Source organism: Amblyomma mixtum, chromosome 6 (genome assembly GCF_055824585.1).
Source record: "Amblyomma mixtum isolate Tamu chromosome 6, ASM5582458v1, whole genome shotgun sequence".
Lineage (NCBI taxonomy): Eukaryota > Metazoa > Arthropoda > Arachnida > Ixodida > Ixodidae > Amblyomma > Amblyomma mixtum.
The window spans coordinates 65,103,822-65,127,464 of record NC_143017.1 but is presented as its reverse complement, the minus strand read 5'-3'; the positions used below and the strand labels follow the sequence as shown (position 1 = coordinate 65,127,464).

The following is a 23,643-nucleotide window of genomic DNA, read 5'->3' as shown; positions in this document are numbered from 1 at the left end:
AGAACGGATACAAGGATACCTGGCTTCGGGTGCCTGCTTTGACCACTACAAATAACCCGCAGTGACTCAGCCGCCACTTGTCGCAAAAAGGCGCTCTCCGGCATTCCTCTGCGGCTTCTTGAGTAACGCTCCTCAGTCACGCAGAGGCTGTGCAGCTTCCCGAAATGATTGCACTCACGTGCACGCTGCTTAGCGGTCTAAACGCGGCGCGAGACAGAAAGCAGCCGCTTGCGTTCTTGAGAGTTTCCTTCCGAGGACCGTGAAGCGGCCGAGGAACTGCGTTTCTCCGAGGCTCGAGAAGCAAACAGGCGGCTTGTTGTCCGAAGTCTAAACAGCTCTGGGACCCTTCCAATGAGACGACACGGTACACATGCCACAGAATGGCGCAATAAGAAATGGTTGTGGTGGCTGCTGCTGCTATTGGGTGCGTGCGCGCTAAAAATAAGGACGCTCCGCGAACGAACGCGCGCAAACGCCGCTCTGGGTGTGAACATACATCACAAAACATGTTGTACTACAAGCGCCAGTCCGTGACAGTTGTTCGCTTTCGCCTCTGCCCTCCTTCACCGTATTTTTTATTTACTGCTGTATGTCAAACCTATCACCTTGTCTGTGTAACCTCTATGTTATGTTTTTTTATTTGTGCACGCCGAGTCTGGCGCTTAGGTGAGAGAAGGGTCTTGCGAGGATGTTAGAAGGATTCACCGCCAATTTTGTTGCGTCGTTTTAAATGTTTCCTTTTTTTTCCATCTGCCTTTGTTTTTTGTGACGGCGCTCACGACCTTCACGGAGTAAAGTTTGAGCTAGGCGAGCGTCGCCCTCCCCGCCATGCTCTCCCGGGCTCTGCTTCTGTTTTCCTTCATTTCCTCCTCTGATCGTCGGGTCCAACCAGGGACGCCCGGTGCAAGGCCAACGAGGCCGACCCAGACGCCCTGACGGCCCGGGGTCTCTCGTAGAGTCGGGGTTGCCCGGGGCCGCGCGGGAAGTCTCGCGCGCCACACACCGTTCCGTCTCCAACGACCACGGGTCTGCAACGCTTCAGCCGCGAAACTTCAAGACCATAGACAAACACCCTGCGGACGCTTCACGAGCGCCAATGAGGTAGGTACGGCCGCGCTTCGCACCGTGTAAAGGACCTGCGTTCGGTTACAGGACATCCAAAATCGCGTCCTGCGACTATTCGCCCCAGGATCGTCACGTGCACCGGGCATGACCGGCAACAGTGCATTACATTAAACCTAACTTTCGCAATCTGTTAGGCCACAGTATCTTTTTTTATTATGCGGCGTATTGTCTCAAGTCGCAATGAAGAATGATTTGCAGACCCAACAGTTACTCGCTTGCGTGAGCTTTCAGACCAGTGTGTTCAATGTAAATAGCAATTCTGACGTAACCTCACTACTCTAAATGCCGACCTGTTGGTGTGCAATGCACAAAAAAGAAATTATCAGCCTAGAGAAAACAGTATTCAATGCCGCCATCATTCCGGTGTCTGTGACAATGTCGCACTTGTTTGCTAGCCGTCACTCTGCTGGAGCGCACATTAAAAAATATTATACGGGCAGAATTGTTGCCATAATATCCCGTTTGGCGAGGTGAAGTGTTGAATACGCGCTCTCTCACTAAACAACTCCTTGAAAATTTCTGGCAGTTTTCTTAGCTGCCTGCTTCAGCATTAAGTAAATCGTACAATTTTCAGTGGCTCTTGGCGCTAACTTAAGCAAGGAGGTTACAAACACCTGTAAAACTTCTCTGTATTGCTTTCGCGGTGATCAAAGACAATGAACGATAATGTCGCAGCCCTCCGAAGCCGAAAATTATTCTCTAATAAGAGGGTTTTCGTTCAAAGTTCTCTTAGAAAGTTGAACGACGCAACATTTGACATTATTTTGCTAAAAATTGCAGCAAGCTTGTCTGTTTTCAACGTCTTCATGAACGCAGGCCTTTCAAGTTGCTTGACCTGCATTCACTCGAATGCTTCCAGACAGCAGTTTTACAGCAGCGATGGGCGGCTTCAGTGAGCATAGATATGCTCTCCCGCGGTGTGCGCGACATTGCAGCGGGGAGTTGTAAACTAGCCGGATGACGCTGTATATAAGGGTAGTGATGCTCTGAATTTCACTTTTCACATCTTAATGCAGATTTTCAAAGGAAACCTGCTCGTGCATCTATCTGTGCACACAGGAGCAAAGATTTGAACGAAAACATCTTCGACGGAGGTCCGTCTGGTTGGGTTTTGAATTTCACTTTTCACATCTTAATGCAGATCTTCAAAGGAAACCGGCTCGTGCATCTATCTGTGCACACAGGAGCAAAGATTTGAACGAAAACATCTTCCACGGAGGTCCGTCTGGTTGGGTTTTTGAGATAGTTGAGAGAATAAACTGACCCCAACCAATATTGGTTGGCGTCAGTTTTTTCTCTCAACTAGGAGCAAAGATGTTGCGCGAGAACGTTATGATGGTTATCCGGCAATTCTTCGTTATCTACGCGAAATTTGAGCTAACGAGGACAATAAGCGGCACAGCTCACTCGCACCGCCGCTTGCTTGCGCCCGCAGGCGTACACCCCTCACTCCTAACTTACATGTCTTGTCATCGAATGCGCGCGATAGCGGCAGTACACTGAGTGCGGTTCGCTCTACAAACTCTACATAATAGCTCAACAAAACTTTACATAATAAGAAACATTCTGCGCCGAGCACAGCCACCGCAGGGAACGCGTCTATGAATGGCATTTCACGTCTTTGTTTTTTTTTTCCAGCGGTATGTAATGCATTGTTTCTTCATGACACGTCAGACGTCACAGCGCCTCACACGTACACCTCCGGTGCGAACTGTGCTGCTGAGCCAACACTGCACGCACGTCGGCAGTGTGGCACGTGGCAGCAGAAGAGAAGCGTCCACAGTTCTCACTTGGGTATACTTCAGCCTACAGCGGTTAGGTAGTTTATTATGGTTATGTGAAATGTTTCACAGCAATCCCGTAGGCTCTGCTCCAAACGCCGGAAAATTGCCGTTGACATTTGTACTTGTGATTTGAACCGAAGACAATGACACTCGAGTGATTCAACAGCGGGTGGTTCTGCAATCGTCCCTCTGGAGCAACCGGTCCTTCGCTGAAGCGTCATCAAGCTGCAGGGTCCTTGAGGTTAGTTCTAGGGAAGGACGGCTCGTTGGGGTTGCTTTCCATCGTCTCACATGTGCAACGTCGATAGGCGGCAATATTTCGTGCGACGCACCGCATTAAACACGTGCTAACTGCAGAGCCGCTAAAGGTTAGTAGTATGCGGAGGTGTCCCAGCCTTTAGACTGCTCTCGTGCTTTTGTTTTTTTCTTTGACTGCCGCTCATCGCATCTGGACCGCTTATGGGATTTTGTGTGTCATTAGTAATTCGCGGCCGCAGAAAAGTGGTTTGGGTTGGTTTATGAAGGTTTAACGCCCCAAAGCGACTCCAGCTATGATAGACGCCGTAGTGAAGGGCTCCGGAGATTTCGACCTCGTGGGGTTCTTTAAAGTGCATTAACATAGCGCAGTACACGGGTCTCCAGAATTTTGCCTTCTTAGAAATTCGACCGCCACGGCTGAGATCGAATCCGCGTCTTCCGGGTCAGCAGCCGAGTGCCATAACCACTGAGCCACCGCGGCCGCCTAGCGAAAAAAAGAAAGGAAGAGAAGGAAATGGTAGCATATATTAACACTGGCTGGAAGCAGTCCAGAGTGATGTCGCTATGCCTCTGTGGAATGATTTGTACCATTGACTGCCCGCGTTAGGTTTGGCGTAAAGTAGTGGGTATTTTCTTTACGAAACAACGACACCCACAATTTTAAATGCTTTTAAATGAAAAAGAAAAATTCCTTTCACTTTTCAAAAGGAAAAGCCTCTTCCGAGGCTCCTGTTGAGTCCCAGTTGGTGCTTTTTTTGAGGAAAGGAAGTTGTGCAGTAACTGTTTCACTTCTCGTTGGACACCTGAACCGCGCCGTAAAGAAGGGATAAAGGAGGAAGTGAAAGAAGAAAGGAAGAGAAAGGTGCTGTAGTGGAGGGCTCCCGAATAATTTCGACCCCCTGGGGATCCTTAACGCTCACTGACAGCGCACAGCACACAGGAGACTCTTTGCGTTTTGCCTCCATCGAAACGCGGCCGCAGTGGTCGTGTCCTAACCCGGCTACTCCTCAGTAGCCCAGAGCCCCAACCACTGAGCTACCACGGCGGGTCTGTAGAACCTAATGGCACCGGATGAAATCCTGACGGCAGCGGACGCAATCCTATAGAGGCGAAATGCAAATACACCCCTGTACTGTGGAATGTCAGTGGAGGTTAAGACCTCAGGTGATATTAATTGACGCGGAGTCCTGTATTACGGCGTCTCTCACTGCGGTTTAGGGACAAGGCAGTGGTGGGGGCTGAATGGTTAAGGACGCTCGGGTGCTCAGCCCGAGGACATGGACTCAATCCCGGTCGCAGGGGCTTAACGCAAAAGGAGCCAGGCAAAACGCAAAAGGAGCAAGTTGTGTTTTCTGATGCCGCCGCAAAACAGTTGACTAATGAAGGTAGTAAGATGCTAGACGTCCGGCGGGTTCCGTATTTCAACTTAGTGAATTTATGTAAAATTAACGCAAAAAGAAGCAAGGAACGAGAAAACAATTTATAGAACGATTCATATTTTGACGAAACCAGCCCTCCGCTGTGTCAAACCTGTCTTTTTACGCCCTCGGTGGGGAAAATAACCAATTAGGTACCCGAGTTCACGCTTAACCCTTCCAGTGGAAGACTGGAGAAAGGAAGACCCGTCGTGTTAAATAGTAAGGAATAGTGATAGTCAAATGTTTAGGAAAATCGCCTAGGGTGGAGCACATTTGTAATAAGGGAGTAATTACTCTTTGGCATTCACCCAAGCGCAGCCATACGGATGCAAAGGAAAGCTATACAGCTTCCTCACAAACTTCGTAGTTAAAGAAAAATTCTCTCTGGTCCGGGTTTCGAGCCCGGGACCACCGCTTCACCGGAGCAGTCGCTCTACGAGCTGAGCTAACCGGGATGGCAAGCTGATGGTAAGGCAAGAGCGAATTGATCAATTCTTGAGGCGCGTTAACTGTGCGATGTCTGCGAACGTTAAGGAACCCCAGGTGGTCGAAATTTCCGGAGCCCTTCACTACGGCGTCCTTCCTAACTTGAGTTGCTTTGGGACGTTAAACCCCCATAAACCATGCACTATAAAACCATAAACAAATAACTCAAACATTTGAACAACACTGTTCCCAACTTAGAGTTATTGATCAATTCGCTCTCCCTCTATTATAACCTTGCCATCCCGGTTAGCTCAGCTTGAAAAGCGACTACTGCGGTGAGCTGCTGGTCTCGGATTCGAACCTTGGATCAGGACGAGTTTTTCTATAACTACGAAGTTTCTGAGAAAGTTGTATAACTTTCCTTTGTAGCCGCTGGCAGCGCTTGGGTGGATGCCAATCAGTAATTACGCCCTTCTTAGCTAGGAATAACTATCTTCACAACCCGGTTATGAAAAATTAGCAATTTCTATTTACTCCCGCGAGCTCGGCTGACGACCTAGCTCTCCCACATTTGCGACGTATTTACAGGCACCAGATGCAACTGTTGTATATACATTGTATGGACAGGCCACGTCCGAGGCAGTGATCACTAACACCTTAATTTGCCTTAACTTACAACTCCTCGCAGACTGTCTTGGACGCGCGGGGACAACTGAATTCGCTGTGTCTCTTGTTCATGCGCCCTCAAAGACGAAGTGCATCTCGCTCGTTCACACTATCGCTATGCACCACAAACAAGTGAACTGTGGAAGATGAGCGGCCATTCGTCGTCTTGGCGGGCAGTCGGAAATACGGCGTTTTAGATGTCAAAGACGTGCAGCGAAAGAGACCTTCTGCTTTGAACAGAGGCACTGTGACATCGGATAAAAGCGCCCGACACAGTTTGAAGCGGCGGCTGGCTCTATTCCCCTTGTGCGGCTACGCTAACAGAGGTGGCGTTTGTAAAGGCTTCTTTTTCCCGGCTTTGCGGGCTCTTCCGCTCTCCATCGAACGCTAACACCGCCATGCCGCCTGACACACAGAGCCTTCAGTCACGGCCGCAGATCATTCCTCCTTTCTCCGTCGAACGTGGAGAAAACAGAAATGAAATGAACGTAGTAGCCACGAATACAAACGCGCCAAACATCCACGAAGCCTTTAAGCTGTGCGATGGCAGCGGCCATTAAAGAACTTTAGGTGGTCGAAATTTCTGCGAACCCTCAACTACGGCAACTTTTATTTCGAAAACATTACCGGTCTCATTACGAGAAAAGCCGGCGGCGTTTGTGTGTGCGTGTGCGTGTGCGTGTGTAGGGTTGGGTTGGGTTTAATGGCACATAGGCATCTAAGGCCATCACGCGCCAAACACAAGGTAATAGGGAACGTTTTCTGTGTGATTTAATAAAAATGGGGTGTAAAGGGCCTAAAAAGTTTAGCTACCTAGTAATAACAAACAAAACGAGGTTTGAGAATGGCTAATGGTAAAAGCTTTAAAAAAAGGTCAGGCAGCCTCAGCAGCCATCCTTGGCTGGCCAAGGATGTCGAGGATCCCAATCAATCAAATAAAAGCCTCAGCCTTCTTCTCAGGAATGAGAAAGTGGCTGAGGTGTATCATGCAATAAAGCGAGCCAGTGGTTCAATGTTTACAGTTTTCCGAGTAAGCTTGCTTCTTTAAAAAAGTTAAAAATAGAAGGTACGTTAACAATGGCATTATCATGTAAGAGCAGTGCTGGATGGAAAGGAATGCATTCCTTATAAAATTGATTGAAGTACTTTTATCTTAGCTTTTCAAGTTTAACACAAGAGATTAAAATATGGTTAACCATAAGTTCGTCTCCGCATTCTTCCCAAACAGGTTTGTCTTGTTTGGTTAGTAGGAAGTTGTACAAGAGATTAAAATATGGTTAACCATAAGTTCGTCTCCGCATTCTTCCCAAACAGGTTTGTCTTGTTTGGTTAGTAGGAAGTTGTGCGTAAGGTGCGTGTGGCCAATTCGGAGACCTTCTCCTAACATTAATTTCCCAACCAGACAGACTTCTGTCGAATGTTTTCTTTTGAATTCGGAGACGGCATAAGATTACTTCTTTGAAACGTTCCTGGTGCACACATGATTTAAATTCACGGAAGACAGGTTTTACCAAGTGTAATTTATTATTTACTTCACTGTTCCAAGCCGACTGCCATTTTCTCTTCAGTTTCCTTTCTACTAATTTCATGCAATCATTAAAAGGTATATCTACTTTTTTTATTTCCATGCCATGAGCTTTAGCAGCACACAAATCTGCTCTCTCATTGCCTTTTAGGTATTCCTACATGACTCGGGACCCAGCAAAGTTTTATGTTTTGTCCTCGAGCTGTGGCTGTCAATATTTTGTGTATGATGTCACCAAGTATAGGAGCGATTGCGTTTCCAGAGTGCAGAGCTGTAATTACACTTAAGGAGTCTGTATAAATAATACTGTTTGGGAGGTTCTCATTAACTATTTTTTCTATGGCCATACAGATTGCGTAACTTCCTGCAGTGAAGATGAATGCACTCTGTGGAGGTCGTACTGTTTTCTCTGAATTCCCTCGTACCACTGCGCTTCCTACGTAAACATCCGTTTTTGATCCATCAGTGTAGAAATCTGTAAAGCTACGGTATTTTTCTTCGAGCGCAATGAATTCTTGTATTATATGTTGTTGCGAGGTTTGCTTTTTATGAAACTGTGTAAGGGTGAGATTACAGATTTCAGGAAAATTTTACCATGGAGGCAGCGGATCTCGTCTTCGAGCAATGGCAGGTGATGTGTCTAGTACACTGAGGTTTTGGCACAACTCTTCAAAACGCAGGAGGAGTGGCCTTATAGCTAGCGGCTTGTTGTTAAACAGTGTTCTTGATGGGCAATTTGTGACTATGGGGTAACAAAGATGTTTGGGCAGCGAGCGGAAGGAGTCATTATGCAAACAGGTGTGCCCAGTGCTTTGCAGGTGATGGAGTTAAAAGTCCGATGTCACCAATCAGTAAAGTTTGCGAGGGTGCGGACCGAGAAAAGCAAAATAATAAAGAAAAAAACAATAAAAGACTTTCCTCTCTTTGGGGTAGGAAAAGTGAACATGAAAGCGTTGCTCTCTCCCGTCCAGCGCCCAACACACCGCCCAAAAGTACCACCGGGTTCTTAACCCTTTACTTGTCAATGCTCCGAAATATGGACGTATGAAATGCCCATTTTTTATTTCCTTTCAAAGTATATAATTTTTCTAACTAAAATTCCGACTTGATTGAATTTTAGTTTCTTGTTTTCTTTGTATCTTTGCCTTTTTTGTGCAAATATTGCTGTTTTTTTCCGAATAAACGTTCAGTTGCGAGTGTACGCTAGTGTTGTGTGGTCGTCTTTTTGCGCTCCTCGACCACGAATAGCGTACCCATGTTTGCCGCTTCCTACAAAGGCCTGCGGTTCATCAGCGATGCGGTAATCTGTGGCAATTCTTGATCTCGCGTGTAGGAAGCCAACAAGTGCTGGAGCAACACACAGTGCGCTCGCTGTGTGCGAGAACGTTATTTATTGCGCCGTAACTGAGTGCGCAAGCGGGCTTCCGCAGAACACATCAGAGATGCATGTAGCAAGCGAGTGAGCTATAGCGCCGCCCGAAGACAACCCGGAGACCGAGCATGCATGTGTAACGGGGCAACAATAGCCAGTACTCGCTTTTGAACGCCTCCGTAGCAAACCACCAATGACAAAACTTTTCAGCATTCGATTACACTCAACTTCCGAAAAATATTGCTTCGGGTCCATGGGGAATTGAGCTATCAAGCGGTTTCGTTGATACCAGATATCGCGTGCATTAACGCTTCCGAGTGCCTTCCCCCTGCCCTACAAATTTGGTTTGGTTTGTGGGGTTTAACGTCCCAAAGCGACTAAGGCTATGAGAGACGCCGTAGTGGAGGGCTCCGGAAATTTCGACCGTCTGGGGTTCTTTAACGTGCACTGACATCGCACAGTGCACGGGCCTCTAGAATTTTTCTTCCAAACAAATTCAACCGCCGCGGCCGGGATCGAACCCGCGTCTTTCGGGTCAGCAGCCGAGCACCATAACTACTGAGCCACCTCGGCGGCGCCTACAAATTTCGTTATTTCGGCTTTCATTATAGTCTCGGATAGCAAAGCTGCAACCCGCAAGTAAGATAAGCCCTTTAATCCACAGGACTGCGAGGAAAAGACGCTTTACAGCTTTCTGTCGAGGAGAGAAAAAGTAAAGAAAATGGAACAATGACGTAACGAGCAGAAAGAAGCTTTTTCTAAGATTAAGCTACTACGGAGGAACTTGAACCATGCATGAAGTTTCGTTGGCTGCTCAATCTCGGGTCCAAATGTGCACTGACTTCGCCTGAAGCAAGCACTGTGCTTTGCTGCTGGGCAGAAACTGCGTGAGGCTAAGATTTGAACGAGAGTAACGCAATATGAACTGGGAAGCTGTCGCAGATATATCCATGTCACAATACGTGCAGGTCCAAGACTCATTTTTGATGCTACAGTTTGTCTTCCCTAATTTATTCGTCCCAATGTTCTCCTTGCAGGCAGGTTCAATTGCCGATAAATGCTGGCAAGTGCGTGTGTTTGCTTGCGTTCATGCGTGTGTGCGTGTACGTGCGTGTGCGTGCGTGCATGCGTGTGTGTGTTTGTGTGTGTGTGTGTGCGTGCGTGCGTGTGTGCGTGTGTGCGTGTGTGTGCGTCTGCGTGTGTGTGCGTGCGCGCGCGCGCACACACATGATCTCTCTCTCGATGATCACCAAGGTAGTGATAACAATGCGCGAATCGAAACTTGTTGATAACAGCACTCCGATAACTAACGAATCGATCAGGCGAATCGATTAAATAGATTGAATCTCCAGTTATTGCTCCCAGATGCCTTGCGAAAGCACCGCGACTTCTACGATCGCGCTCTAAATACAATACACTGATTTGTAAAGTGCCACCCCTTAAAAAAAATAAACGAAATTTATTGCAGGCAGCGCAAAGGCCACCGTACAAGAATCATGTGAGAGGGTGTGCCGAATCACGAATGAAAATGAAGTTGCAACACTTCTGAAGTATAGCATCTGTTAAAAAAATGTCGCTATCAATTATTGCATTCATGAAGATAAAGAAAAAAAAATTGCCCAGGCTTAGCTTGGTTAAGCCAAGAATGCGTTGCATATTGCGCGGTCTTTTTGCGCGAGGTATTGCTTGGCGGCACTCGATTTTCTCAGCACCTTTTCCTCCGTGACGTATGGATGGATGGATGGATGGATGGATGGATGGATAGGAGCGCCCCCTTTGAAACGGGGCGGTGGCAACTGCCACCATGCTCAGCCTTTTTTCCTGTTGTTCTTTTCTTCATTTTTGTTTTTTTTTTCGTTTTTTCTATTTTTTAAAGTTTCTAAGTGGTTTGGTGACGTCACATTACCACGTGACGTGACGTCAACAAACCGCGTGACGTCCCGTCACGTGGTTTGGTGGCTTCCCGGCCGCGCCCAAGGGCTGAACTGAGTGATTGCAATATGCTACGCATAAAAGTGGAGGGGGAGAGGAAGCTTCTCAAACTTATTGCAAATGGGGAAATAGAGAAGGAAATGAATCGTGCAGCCATTCTCAGATGTTGCTATTGGGTAGCTAGTTCTAAACATTACAATTAAGCGCAAGCACAGTGCAATGCTCTTGACCTTGAGGGTGCTCAAGGTCGTCCGTCTCTGTCGTAAATGATCTCTCTGAGGTTTAGCGCTGGAGGCGCCTTACTAAATTTACGCAACGCCGTAAACTACGCAACGCTGCAAGGGTCTCCTCTGTGGCCCCAACGACCCATGATCGCCCTAAGGAAATGAGCGTTGCGGTCATCTCAAATGCAAATGCTGACGCTATCGAGTTCTGCTCGTGGTGTTGGGTGAAGGCGCTGCGATTGTCGATCAACGCTTCGAGTGCTGTTATCTCCTTGCTCGCGGATCGACGCACTGCGGCCAAACACAGACACATTATACACCTTATCTCCTCTGAAAAAAAAAAAGAAGTCCGCTCGTGATAGCGCCGAGTTTCCAGAAGGCCTGCCGCTTTCGACTCGTTGCAGTTCTGCAGGAACTTCATGGCACGGAGTCAATGTGTGCTGGGGTCGAGTTTGCACTGTCTTGCGTTACTTTGCCGCTCTATTTCTTTACTGCCAGAAATAGGCCATTGATTGCCACAGCGCATTTCCTGATATGTCGTTACCGTACAAACCAGCGTTCACGTGTAACCGGCTTGAGAATGTTGTTCAGGTGATAAACCGGGAAGTCAAAACGTTGGGTTGGGGCAGTTGGTTAGTGTTGTGTCCCCTTATTGCTTTTGTGTGTGTGCGCCCCCGCATCCTCCTCCTAACGACCACTCGCATCCTCCTCCTAACGACCACTCGCATCCTCCCGGGCAGGAGGAGGATGCGAGTGGTCGTTAGGAGGAGGATGCGGGGGCGCACACACACAAAAGCAATAAGGGGACACAACAGTTAGGTTCATCATAAAACAGCGAAAAAAACGAGTGACTAGAGATGGAAAGACACAGGACAAGAGCTTGTGTTTTGCTTTCTCTGGTCCTTCGTTTTTTTTTTTGCGCTGTTTTACAATAATCTGGGAAGTCAACGCTTTCTACAACGTCCTATAGGTGATCAGGCTATCAGGCGGGCTTTTTACGTGTGGTCCTTGGAGTGAGTGTTTTGGGGAAGAGTTAAAGGAGAGAGGGTGAATGGAGGTCATGGTAGAGCTGCCACTCCCACCTCCTCACCCAGAAGGAAGGCGGAGAGTCTAACTTTTGTTTTGTACCCCTCAGCCTTGTCTAAGATGCACGTTGTTTAATGTTCCAAAGCGACAGAGGGGCTTTGAAAGATGCCGTAGTGGGTGGCTCCAAATTAATTTCGGCCATCTGGGGTTCTTAAACTTCCACTGACATCGCACAGTACACTGACGCCTTGCGTTTCGCCTCCATCGAAACGCGGCCGACGGCCTCGACCGGGAATGAACCCGCGTTCTTGTGCTCAGCAGTCGAGTTCCCTAACCACTGAGTCACCACGGCGGGGTCGGCCTAAAGCCAGACGTGGGTGTGACTTTGAAAGACGACACCAGTCAGAGGCCCAAGAATTATGACTTGTCTTGAAGCTCGTCAAGCAGAAAGGGGTTGGAAGATGATGAACTCGTTAAGATTCGAAAGAAGCAGGCGAATGCTCGCAAGGTTAAGCTACAACAACAAAGTAGAAGGGAAGGCAACCGCCGCTAGATTTCATTTGGTATAGAGTTCTTTACGCGACATGTCGAGGTCGTGGATTCAAATACCTAAGGCGCAAGTAGATTTTTCGTCTAGTTATTGAAAAAGTTGTGTTCTATCCCTAACGACTGCGCAGTTAATTTCACGCTTTTGCACGAATACCTTCATAGTAGCAAAAAAAAAAAAACCTACGCTTTCTTCAGTTTCAGTGACTGTTAGCTTCTTTCGTGTCTGAAGCTCGCTGTGGCCTTGAAATCTTGAAAAGGAGTCCTTTGCTCCGGTACGCGGTCGGTTGTGACGAGTCACCATGTCTTTTTACGAGTGCACCCGAAAGACGAACCGGTGTTGTTTTCACGCTGAGCCGAAAACTCGCTCCTAACGCTTTCATAGCGGCGTTGGCCAGGCAAGCCAATAACTGATCTCACTGACCAACACGTTTCCCGTTACGGGGCTTCCTGCGGCCGATACGACCGCACTGCACTCGCTCCAGGAGCTGCCACCGGTTCCCGTTCCGCGCGTTTCGAGAGGGTGAAATGCTCAGTTCGAAGTTGGCTCAAGGAAGTCACGGCTGGAAAGAAAAAGAGTTCGCGGCGCCCACGCTCGATGGGTCGCTGGCACCCGTTCAAGGAGCCCGAGCGGGCGACAAGACGGATAGCGTGGCGTTGCGCACCGCCGCGCCGACGGCGTGCAGTTGTCAGCAGCGTTGCGACACAGCAGCGACGCTAAGTGCGCGCCGGGCCTCCAAGGCGCCATCATTCACAATAAACACGACGCTCAGCACGATTGGGCAGCGCTGCTTGGGAAAGAAGTGGTATGGAGAGCGGGTTGCAACGTCACTGTCGTGCCTGTCTACTTCGACCTCATTTACAACTCCTTTGACAGCGAGACAAGCCCACCGTATGGAGGGAGAAGAAGCTAAGCGCAAATAAAAAAAAAAAAGAAAAGGAAGGGGTGGGGGGGGGGGGGGGGACGAGGCTCAAATTCCTAATCTGTTCGAAGATTCCAGTGGTGAAAAAGTTGGCATGGAGGTGTCACCTTCTATAGCAACAGCAAATTCTGAGATACCTATTATGGAAGCTACACCAAGAAAGGACTAGTGCTGGTGAAAATATTTCTGACACCTGGACGCAGCTTTGCTTTTACTGACTCAGGTTTCAGCGCTACCACTGCTGTGATTGCGATTCTGTTTGTTAGCGGAAGTATAGATGTAGTTACTGAAGATGAAATCAGTTCTGTCAATTGTTTAGCTTTAAATGCTAGCTGTGGATACGATGCAGGAATTTGAATGCAGGCCTTCGATGTCACGGCTCATTGTGTTCAGCCTTGCGCGGTACGGGCACACATTCTTTTTCTTACACTCTTCAGCACTAAGCTACAGCCCTGCACAATCTGCTCGACGGATTTCACACGTGACAAAGAAAGTTAGGCACATATAGTATACAGGGCTGAGCTACTCTAGCTGTGTGAACACGTTACATGCTTCGAAGGAACATTCAGGAAAGTGCACTTTTTCCTGCTATTATCTTCGGCATGGCAATTGGTCAACAATTCCGGTGTTGCTAAACTTCACCAGAATAGCTGCAGAGAGCTTGCAAAACCAAAGGCCGCCTTTCGTGCTAATTACTAACCACTTATCCTTCTTGTGTTGCAGTCTGTGAACATTTTTGCCTCAGGGGTCTGTCCGATGCATCGTTCGTGTGCTAAATAAATAATCAGAGAGTAAGTAGCAGGCTAAAGAAGAAGGCATTAAACAATCTGATTGGTCTTTATAATGGCGCCTGGTAATCTCGCAACGCGTTTGCATAAAACAGTCGCTTTCAGGGTACTGAAACAATAGGCCGAATTTCATGTCACATTTTTCCGCTGGACGAGGCGAATTCAGAAATATATAAAAAATCAGAGGCCTTGCACGTTGTCGTCTCAGAGTTTTACGTCGACTTTGAACGCGCTCCGCCGTTGCTGATCGCTTCCGCGATGCGCGGCAAGGCCATTGATATAGTATATGCAGGCAATAACCACACTTCAAAATACGCCGACAAATTAAGAGAAAGTCTGGTTTTGATCTCAGCTGTGATTGCCCTCAAGTCATGGGCCAGTAATTGTGTTTGTTCTGCAGCCTAAATAGATGGTATGGATGTTTCCCAAACAACCCGAACTTATGCATGTCTTACAGGCTTGAACTTTAAGCGTTAAATGTGCTAACCCTTATTATACGCTGAAGCATGACATTTACTTCTTAAACAAAACAAATAGTTATTTAGCAAAAAAAACAGAGAGTTCTGATATGTTTCATCAAGGCCTCCATCGGACAAAATGAAAGACAACGGTTCTTTCAACGCTTATACTTGTCCTCCACAAAGCACACCGTTCATACGCCAGCTAATTTTAGCTTTTTCATCGTTTCTAAAATTTTTCACCATTGCCGACGGTGGATTTTTTTTGGTATTGACTTTGTTATGCTAATATGGCGCATCTCCCAAGGGCCACGGGATCAAATTTCGGCCACGGTGGACGCATTCTGATGCGGGTGAAACGTAGAAAATGCCCCTGCGTTGTGCGTTGCCTGCGCTCAGTACAGAACCCCAGGAAGTTGGCGTCCGCTACGGCATACCATATCCCACATGCGCCACAGTCTACAGATGTTAAACGTCACATACTACACCTTGTGTTCATACACCATCCTACAGCGTGTATACACGTGACACGTGCTTAAGTTTATATTTTGCTCCCCATTTCAGCTGAAACACCACCAGGCCGTGCTTGTTTCGGGCCATCCGTGTTGCTGTCTTTATAAATTCTATGCAGAGCGTATTGGTACTCAACTAATATGTTGTCTGAAACGTACGCACGAAGCACGACAGGGTCGCTACCTCATCAATACATCGTGTAGCAGCGAAAGAGCCGCCACATAAGCGTATACCGCAAAGCTGCCCAGTGTCACTGTGGACACAATAGAAGGAACTTTTAATGTTCGTTTGGTTGTTGAGCCATTGGTAATCTGCTGCGCTGCGCATCTACTTGTTATTTTTTCACCGTACTTGTTCGCTCCCCGAAGGCTTTGCAGCGCGTAAGAATAAGTGACTTATGGTTGAAACGTTCAGTGCCTGAAATACAGCGCAGTGGCACGCCATCACAGTCAGACGTTCTTCCGCAATTAAAAAAAACAACATACGTAGACCGTGCAAGACAGGCCAGCTGCAGCAAAAACTTTTGCGTACGTTCTGGCAAACAATAATAATAAAAAACTAATTCATAATTTCATCTTTAGGTTAAACTTTCGATGTCATAGGTTTAAAATCTCATGCTCCGTGAGAACAAAACGTATCCCGAAGATCGGAATCCCTGCATATGTTAGCTGCTATTGAAGAATTATTGCGAAATTCATTAAATGGAATCACTGATATTGTTCTAGATGGTTAAAAAAAATCAAGGAATTAGCCGGCTTGACATTATTGTTATTAAGTATTCATCAAACACTCACTGCAGTGTATGGTCCGATCAACTCGAAGATCGTTAAAATGACTTTGTTGTTAAAAAATGTGACAGACCCTCTCCGAAAGTTCACTGATCCCTTTTATCGCAACTGTTTTCTCTTAAATCAGGGAACATGTTGCCTACAGTACCGCTGTTAGATTTGTGTCGTCCATTATTTTTTTCTCTTCAGTGAACACGATTTTCTCAATATGCACTTTTCTCACGTTCAGCCAGCATTTTTTCCTCGTGTCTTGCAATCTTCCATAAAAAAAAAAAATCTCCGCCTCTCCCGTAACCGAGAGTAGAGTAAGCATGAAATGTTTACGGACATAACACATTGGTTGTAGATGGTACTAGCCAAAATCTTGAAATGGGTCTAGTGTTCAACACACCACACCACACCACACCACACTCTTCTTGTTGCGTCGAAGCGATAGCCTGCAATAGTGCGGGCTTAGGTAGGCAGCCGGGAACCGTGGCGGACTTGTCGCTTTCGGGAGCGGCCGCATAATCATGGCGTTGTCGGCAGGGGCGAACAGTCTTCTGCTGTGGCATATCACTCGCAAAGCGATCGCTTTCCGCAAGACGCTTCCTATCTCTCCTTTCATCAGGCTCCATTGCTCGGCTTAAGCAGCTGTGACGGTGGCGGCATTGAAATGCAGGACGATGCAGAAGCGTACGCGGACACGACGAGACGCAGGTCTGACAAGAACGTATCTGGAGAATAGAGCAATGTATACTCCGCGAGCGTGTATTCATCTGCCTGCCAAAGGGGGAATCTTCGTGAGCTGAAGGCCCAGCGGCCGGTCTTTTACATGCGTGAGTGTTAGGGTGCCTCGATGCCAGCGCGGCATCGAGGCACCCTAGTGAGTGTGGGACCGTAGCGCCATCCTTGGGGACGGGGCGGAAGCGCGGCCCTCTCTCTTAGAGAGTCTCGTTAAATCTCGTACGGCGCCCGGATGATCTCGTTTCAGTGCCCGAATGATCTCGTTTCAGTGCCCGGATGAGTGGAATTCAGTGCCCGGATGTTGGCTCTCGGTCTCGGCATGACGTCACCACACTGCCGACAACGGGAGCTAAAAGCATTTCATGCTTAAAAACATCCACATTCAGCCCTCTCTGGTCTGCTAAAATTGACTCGGAGATGTGTCTTATAGTCACTTACTACCTAAGCTTCCAGATTCTAACCTATAGCAATCAGAGTGGGAATCTGTTCTAGGATTTCTTGGCAAACGCTAACAATTTCTTTACGGCAGTTCACAGTCATTCTTCATTTCTCTTGTCATTGCTTGATTTCCCCATGACGTTTATCTGGGTCCTCTTCTTATTTCATTTAATTTATGCTCATCGCTCTCCACATATCCTCTGAAATTACTTTTATAGCTTACGAAAATGTTATATCTACCACTCAAGAAAAAATTAGGCCAGTGTTTCTATTCTACACTCTTCCTAAATATACACCAAAGAACTTGAGCGAGCAAAGTAGCCAGCGCAATACTATGCTTCAATTTCGTCGCAGGAAATAATTCTTGAGGTAGGATGGTGTCCAGGGATATCATTCCTTTTCTGTAAAGGCTTTAATAGAGTTTGTTTTGGTGTGCGAATTTTTTATATTACTACTTTCTCGTACAGGGACATTTCGGGGCATTTTAGAAGCCCCAGTGGTCACATTAGTTCGGAGCCCTCCGCTACAACGCTTTTCAGAACCAGAGGACATATGTGCTCTGGAAGAGCGCTGCTTTCCGACTGCAGCTGTATGTTCATTTTGTCTTTTCTTTGATGGCAATGAATGCCTATTTATACCCGGTGCTTGTTAGTGTGAAACCACTGTGAGATTTTACCCGTCCTGTCATCTTGAAGTAATGACAATGACGCTCAGTATGACAAGCAGAGTGTGATTTTTCTATGCTGTTTTAGATATGTAGTCTTTCGCTTTCGTATCCCGATGTAGTGACGATGTTTTCTAGCCTTCTTTTCATATATACATTCACTTTATTTTCTTTCTTCTTGTATGAACTGGCTGTGGTCAGCCTGTATACACTGACATTCAACTCCAGTGCTCATTATTCGCCAGATCCAATAGAAGGGGCAACCATTTGTGAACTGCGGTGTTGTAGTGCCAAAAAAAGAAACAAAACGGCATGCCCGCTAGGCGTCAATACAAGTTACATTGCTATCAAAAGCACCGTCGTTTATTAAGTGCGAGCTTCCACTCTTTGGACTCACGCCGATTGCAAAGTACAAGGATGATTCGGCATACACTACAAACCAAGTTGCGAAAGTATGCTTGCAAATCAACCTCAACCTTTTCGAGCTTGTTTAGAGACGTCACCAGAACAAGGAAACCCAACTGAAGTGGCGTGACATGCGGACTGGGTGCGTACATAACATGGACACTTGCATAACACATATCCACCTGCGTAATATGTTGCGTACGCTTGGACTCTACGTAAGTGGGCTGCCAAGAAACGCCCGGCAGTCTAACCTTCTCCCGGAAACAAATTTTCCGCAGCCTCAGCAGCGAACGTCCTCAGCATACAGCGTGCTTGCACCAGGCTCCACATTTAATGAGGATGTAGTGCAAGAGGAAAACATACATATAAACGACAGTATCCTATCGCGTTATCGAAAAGTGGCGCAAAGAAGTGTGAAGCAATTGCGATGCTTGGGCAGAGAGCGATTGCAGAGTCTGTCTGACGGTCGTATTGGGCCCCTCTTGCTATGCTGAGATAAGGTTACACACCTAGTGTGCACTATCGGGCGAGATGCGAAAAGCTTTCCTTACAGCACCCAGCACGGCTGTGACTATAGACAGGCACTGCTAGCAATCAGTCGGCTCTGCGAAATGGAACCGAATCCGTGGAGCAACTGGCGGTGAATAAAGAGCGCGGTGACATAACATCGCCTACGGTGGCGTGGTGTAGCATCTGCTTCTGTGGAAACAGATCTCGGGAGCTGACGGCCGATTGCTTCATCAACTCGACGACTTTTCACTCAGCTCGGCCGTCAGAAGCAAGCTGTAGGCGCCAATGCACGGACATCTTTAGCATGCTGCGACGGGGCTTCGTACCGGTCTGAGAGCCTAACGTGAGTCTTTCTGTTTTTATACCAGTGCTAAAAACTAATTTTCGTTGACACTGACTTGGGTATAGCTTATTGTTGCTGAGGTTCTTTGTGACTTCACGCTCATTTACTTTCACCGTTAAGTTCCGCTTTACCTTTTGCATCGAGCATGACTTCTCCTTAATAACTGGTAGGAGAAGAAGGATGCAGTTGGATCTGGAGCATAAGGGTCCTGTGGGTATACTGTAATAACCAATTATTACGATGCTTGCCTAAATAATGACCATTTTCGAAAATGGAGCTATCACTCACGCGCTATCTTCCATGTTCGTTTAAAATATGCGTACGATATCCTTGCAGTGCTTACCTTTCTTCTTCTCGCTAGCCGTACTTCTTTCCTCCCGCGAATTCCGTCAGTATCATGTCTAAATTCATGCCTTGGCGACTTGGAAAAACTCACTTGCACTTTCCTGGGCGGCTACATCCCTCTACGCGTCCAGTTTATTTATTTATCCACAGCGCCACATGTGTCATTACAAAGACAAAGCGTGTTTTCTTGCATGCCCGGCGCTTATGTCGGAAGTGAGAATACGATTGTAATATGAGCACCACTAGAAAGACAAATTCCGGCGGTGCTTCTATACTATCCGCGAATTTGATAGTAACTCCAAGGTCATGAACAGCAGCTAGCTGAAAAGCCACGGAAATGTATACTGCTGTCCAGTCCCGCTGGCGCTTCCTAAAGTAGCTAAACTTGCCAGCAAACGAAGCGCCGGAGTGAGATTAAAGAGTGAGCATGGACGACCGAATGGGAAATAACAGCTGAGATTTCGTTAAGTGCAAAGAAAACGGCCGGGTTGAGTGAACAAACGTGAGGTGTTAATATTCTAGTTGAAGCGAAAAAGAAGGAGATGCTCCGGCAGGGAATGGGATGGGCAGAGCAGTTAACACGTAGTCTCTAAGATTTGCATGAAGTGAGGCTTAAGGGAAATTTAATGTAAAATTAGAAGCATAGTTGATCACTGAGTTGATTCCGTAGCTGTCACTTAGTTGAAGGCTTCAGCTAAGTGACATTGTTCGTACAATAGCTGGGACAGAAATACCGGCGGCTGGTACAAGGTGTGCAATCGGAGATAATCGGAAAAGACCTTTTTTTCAGCAGTCGTATTAACGTGTGTCTGGTAATCACGATGACGTTGCTAAAAACTGCAGAATATTTACAGTGCGGCAGTGATGCTATCGTCGGTTCTACCTTGTCCAGCTTGAAAGTTCTGTATTTAGTCAAGGTCAAGCAAGCAGTGCAACAGCCCTACAAAGCATAAGCAAAGAGGAAACACTGCGCGTTGACGATCCAACAACTGCTAGAGCGACTCCCTAGAAAGGGACGTTGTCATGTTTCTTTCTTCCTACGGCGCTCTGAGCAGTCGTTATATAAGTTCTGTACAGTTGGGTGGTAAAAAAGGGAGGGGGGGCACTTTTGTTTTGGTCTGTTACGAGTTTCGGTGCCGTTTTACTTGGGCCTTTATACCAACAAGCCCAAAAGCTAGCACTTATTTAAACGCCTGTTAATGATTCTCTTTTATTGTGCGCTGAGAGAGCAATGTAATAAGGCTGCGGACACAGATGCCACCGGGGGGTTAGAATTGACAGTTGAATAAAAGAAACTTCGTGTCCATTCGTAGACAGCAAATTGCGCAAGTTAGCAGTGCGCCCGATGGAATCGTCTTCGCGGCTTGTGTGTTTCCCGATGTAACGATCGAGACTGATCGAGTACGCTGTCCCCAATGAATTGCAGCCGATAATGCATTGACGCAGGGCATGCAGTTAACGCGCTGCGAGTTCGTAAGTGCTGCTGATAAAGGCAGTGTACTGGGGTGTCCCGCACAGGTCTTTGTCTCAGGCTGTGAGCTTATTAACGCATTACTGTTATGATCACAGGGGTGTCAAAAATTCCAGGTACGTGCGTGCACGCCTACCAGGAGTATTGAACATTGTGCTTGCTACATACTATTTCTGGCCGCACTTTCGACAGCTTAGTAAGAATTCGGGGCTAATGAGCTGTCTTAAAATATCGCGCTAGTACAAGCTTGTGTTTTAGGTACTCGAATGCATTCAGCATTAGAACTTTGTCGGAGTAGGTGACAGGCTGAATTCTTTAGAAACCGGTGCTGCCTTCCTTTTGAGCATGAGGAAGGACATGCGATATGAAGGCACACTCTAGCGCATTAATGCTTTAGTTGCATCTGTGTTTATTATTTTGCACAAGGCATGTTGTAAGAAAGCTCTCGTCGCATTAACTAAGCGGTCAAGTAACTGGCCTCGTTTCTGACTTGGACATGTCAACCTTGATCTAGTTTCTTAACGTACCATCAATTAAAAAGCTTCTGGGAACAATTAAGCTCGCCTTATGAGTATGATGCGATAGCGTAGTAGGTTAATGCCTATATATACCGAATTAGTCATTCTCTACATTTCGTTCATAGATCCCTGGGAGTTTTCATACAACTTTCTGCGCAGTGGTGCAGAGGTAAAGCGATGCGCGACTGGTCCGGGGATGCAGGTCGGTGCAACCGGTGGGGATTGCGCAACTCAGCTTGCTTCTTCCGGAGCAACCAATCCTTAATTTAACACCCACCTGCCACGGTGGGCAGTTTGATCTCAATTCGGTAGGCGGATTGTGATCACGTGACCAGGTCACGTGACCTATATGCCCCACCTGCCTCCTAGGATGTTTCTCAGGGGTTTTTCTTGAAGTTTTCTTTGGGATTTTTCGCTCACGGTCAACGACGACGACGCCGGATCTTCTGCGACACGAGCTCCTTAACGCTATGGCGTTCAAAACTGGGGGGGGGGGGGGGGGGGGGGGGGGGGCATTTAAGCTTCGATGTAAGGGTATGACGGAATAGGGTTAACGCGATAGTGCCCACATAGCGAAATTAGTCATTCCCTATACTTCCCATTCACAGATCGCTGGGAGCCGTCGTACGAATCCCGGCGCAGGCGTGCAGTGGTCAGCGATGCGCCTCTGCCCCACAGGTGGCTATTTCAAACACAGCAACCTCTCGCGACCGATCATTATTGCTCACTATAGAGTGTACAGGTTGTGATGACGTCCCAAGGTAACTTGGCTTAGGTGGCATACCTGCAACCTGGGTTGCTTCGCTGGTGGTTTTGCGCTCCCTACATTTCCACCGACGATGACGACCCCGGGCTTTCCGCTGAGCAGGACCCTTGACGCTAACGTGTCAAAATGATTTTCAATAGCTCGAGTGAAATGGTGATCGATACACGATCAACTGCCGTTAAACCAACATCGTCGATCAGAAGTTATCTGGTCACTTGGTTTGCTATGGTGAAGGTTGCGCAAACACGGCACGATCCACAACGAAGAGACAGAGACACACACACAGGCGTGGATCATCCCGTGTTTGAGCAACCTTCACCTTAACAATAACATGCACCAACTAGGCCCAACTGAAGTTTTCTTGGTTTGCTGTTGGTATGCAGTATGTGGGGCAGTGGTTTTGCATTTCGCCTCCGTGAAAATCATGCCGCCACTAGCGGGATGAAATATCGCAAATTTAGGTATCAGCAGCCGAACATCAAAGACATTAGCCACCGTAGCTGGTTAGGTTTCTTGCTTACCTGTACAGTGGTGCCCATACCTCAACCATAAAGCTCTAGAAATTCACAAGGCTGAGGAGGAGATCCCTTCTTACCCTCCAGATGTATGCTGGTAAATATTCTTCCACGGTGCAGTTCTTCTATGTACAACGCTGGGATCTTTTCATTCGTATGTGGTGGCATTAGGAAGGTATTGCAGTTTATCTCTGGCGCCGATGGGGACTGAAACTGCCGGTACAAAATCGTTTGTAATTAATTATTAACGCTGCGCACTGGTGTTCTTTTGAGCTCGTTTTCATTATTACTATGCCATTAAGTCTCTTTAGAGTCGAGAAAACGGACATTCAAAACAAGAAAGAACAAGGAAGTTTTTTTTTCGGGTAAAATTTTTGGCACTTAAAATGTCTAAGCTGCACTTTATAGAAAGTTTAAATAGTTAAGGACACGGCGACAAGGGAAAATTTAAACTCAGTATACTTCGAGACGCTTCTTGACTGTCTATTGGAATCGCGGCGGATGTTAAAGCCCATGCCAGCTGTTTTTACATGTTTAAGCCATTTTTTTTACCTGATCCCAAATTTGATGCTCTGGAATTTTCACCGCCAGCAAAAGAATAAGCATCAGAACATCGGTAACAGCGCCCATTCTGAAGGCAAAAAGTAAGAATTCATGAAACAGCAGTCTGGGAGGCTTAATAAAGTGCCTTATTTGTCAAAGTCAATCATACCAGCGAGATGACACAATGAGTGCCGTAAGATGACTTTCCTAACAACAAAAGATATTTTCAAAGGCTGTCAATGATGAATAGAAAAGCACTTTCAATGCGAAAGCATTACTAGTCCCATTTCGAGAAAAGATGGCGGTGCGTGTGTGCGAGTCTGTGTGTGTGCGCGTGTGCGTTCGTGTGTATGTTTCTTTGTTTGTATGTACTCGCAGATGCTACAGAAAATCGCTGGAATGGCAAGAAAAATTGGGTGACGTCATCAAGCGGCCGTATGAGGTACATAGCAAGCCGAGCACCGCCACTTCAGACAATCCTATAAATTTCGTTCTTCTATATACGAGGTCTGTTAGAAAAGTATTCGACTTTATTTTTTTTTGCGAACACCTGATGGATATGATACAAGCGCGCTTGCATCAGGCGACCTTGAACATTCCTGCGCATGCACGAATTTTTTCCCGCCT

At 47.0% G+C, this 23,643-nt stretch overlaps 1 protein-coding gene across 2 annotated transcripts in view; it reads left to right on the top strand.

Annotated features, from left to right (window-relative positions):
• Nucleotides 1-900: 900 nt before the first annotated feature.
• Nucleotides 901-23,643, top strand: part of LOC149339247 (cholinesterase-like) — a 63,348-nt gene continuing 40,605 nt past the window's right edge. Inside the window, exons 1-2 of one of the 2 annotated variants that reach the window (XM_089548000.1) lie at nt 901-1,101; nt 18,770-18,858. The gene's annotated coding sequence lies outside the window, so the exon portion shown is untranslated. The remainder of the gene's footprint in view (nt 1,102-18,769; nt 18,859-23,643) is intronic. The other variant, XM_089547999.1, reaches the window with a different exon arrangement.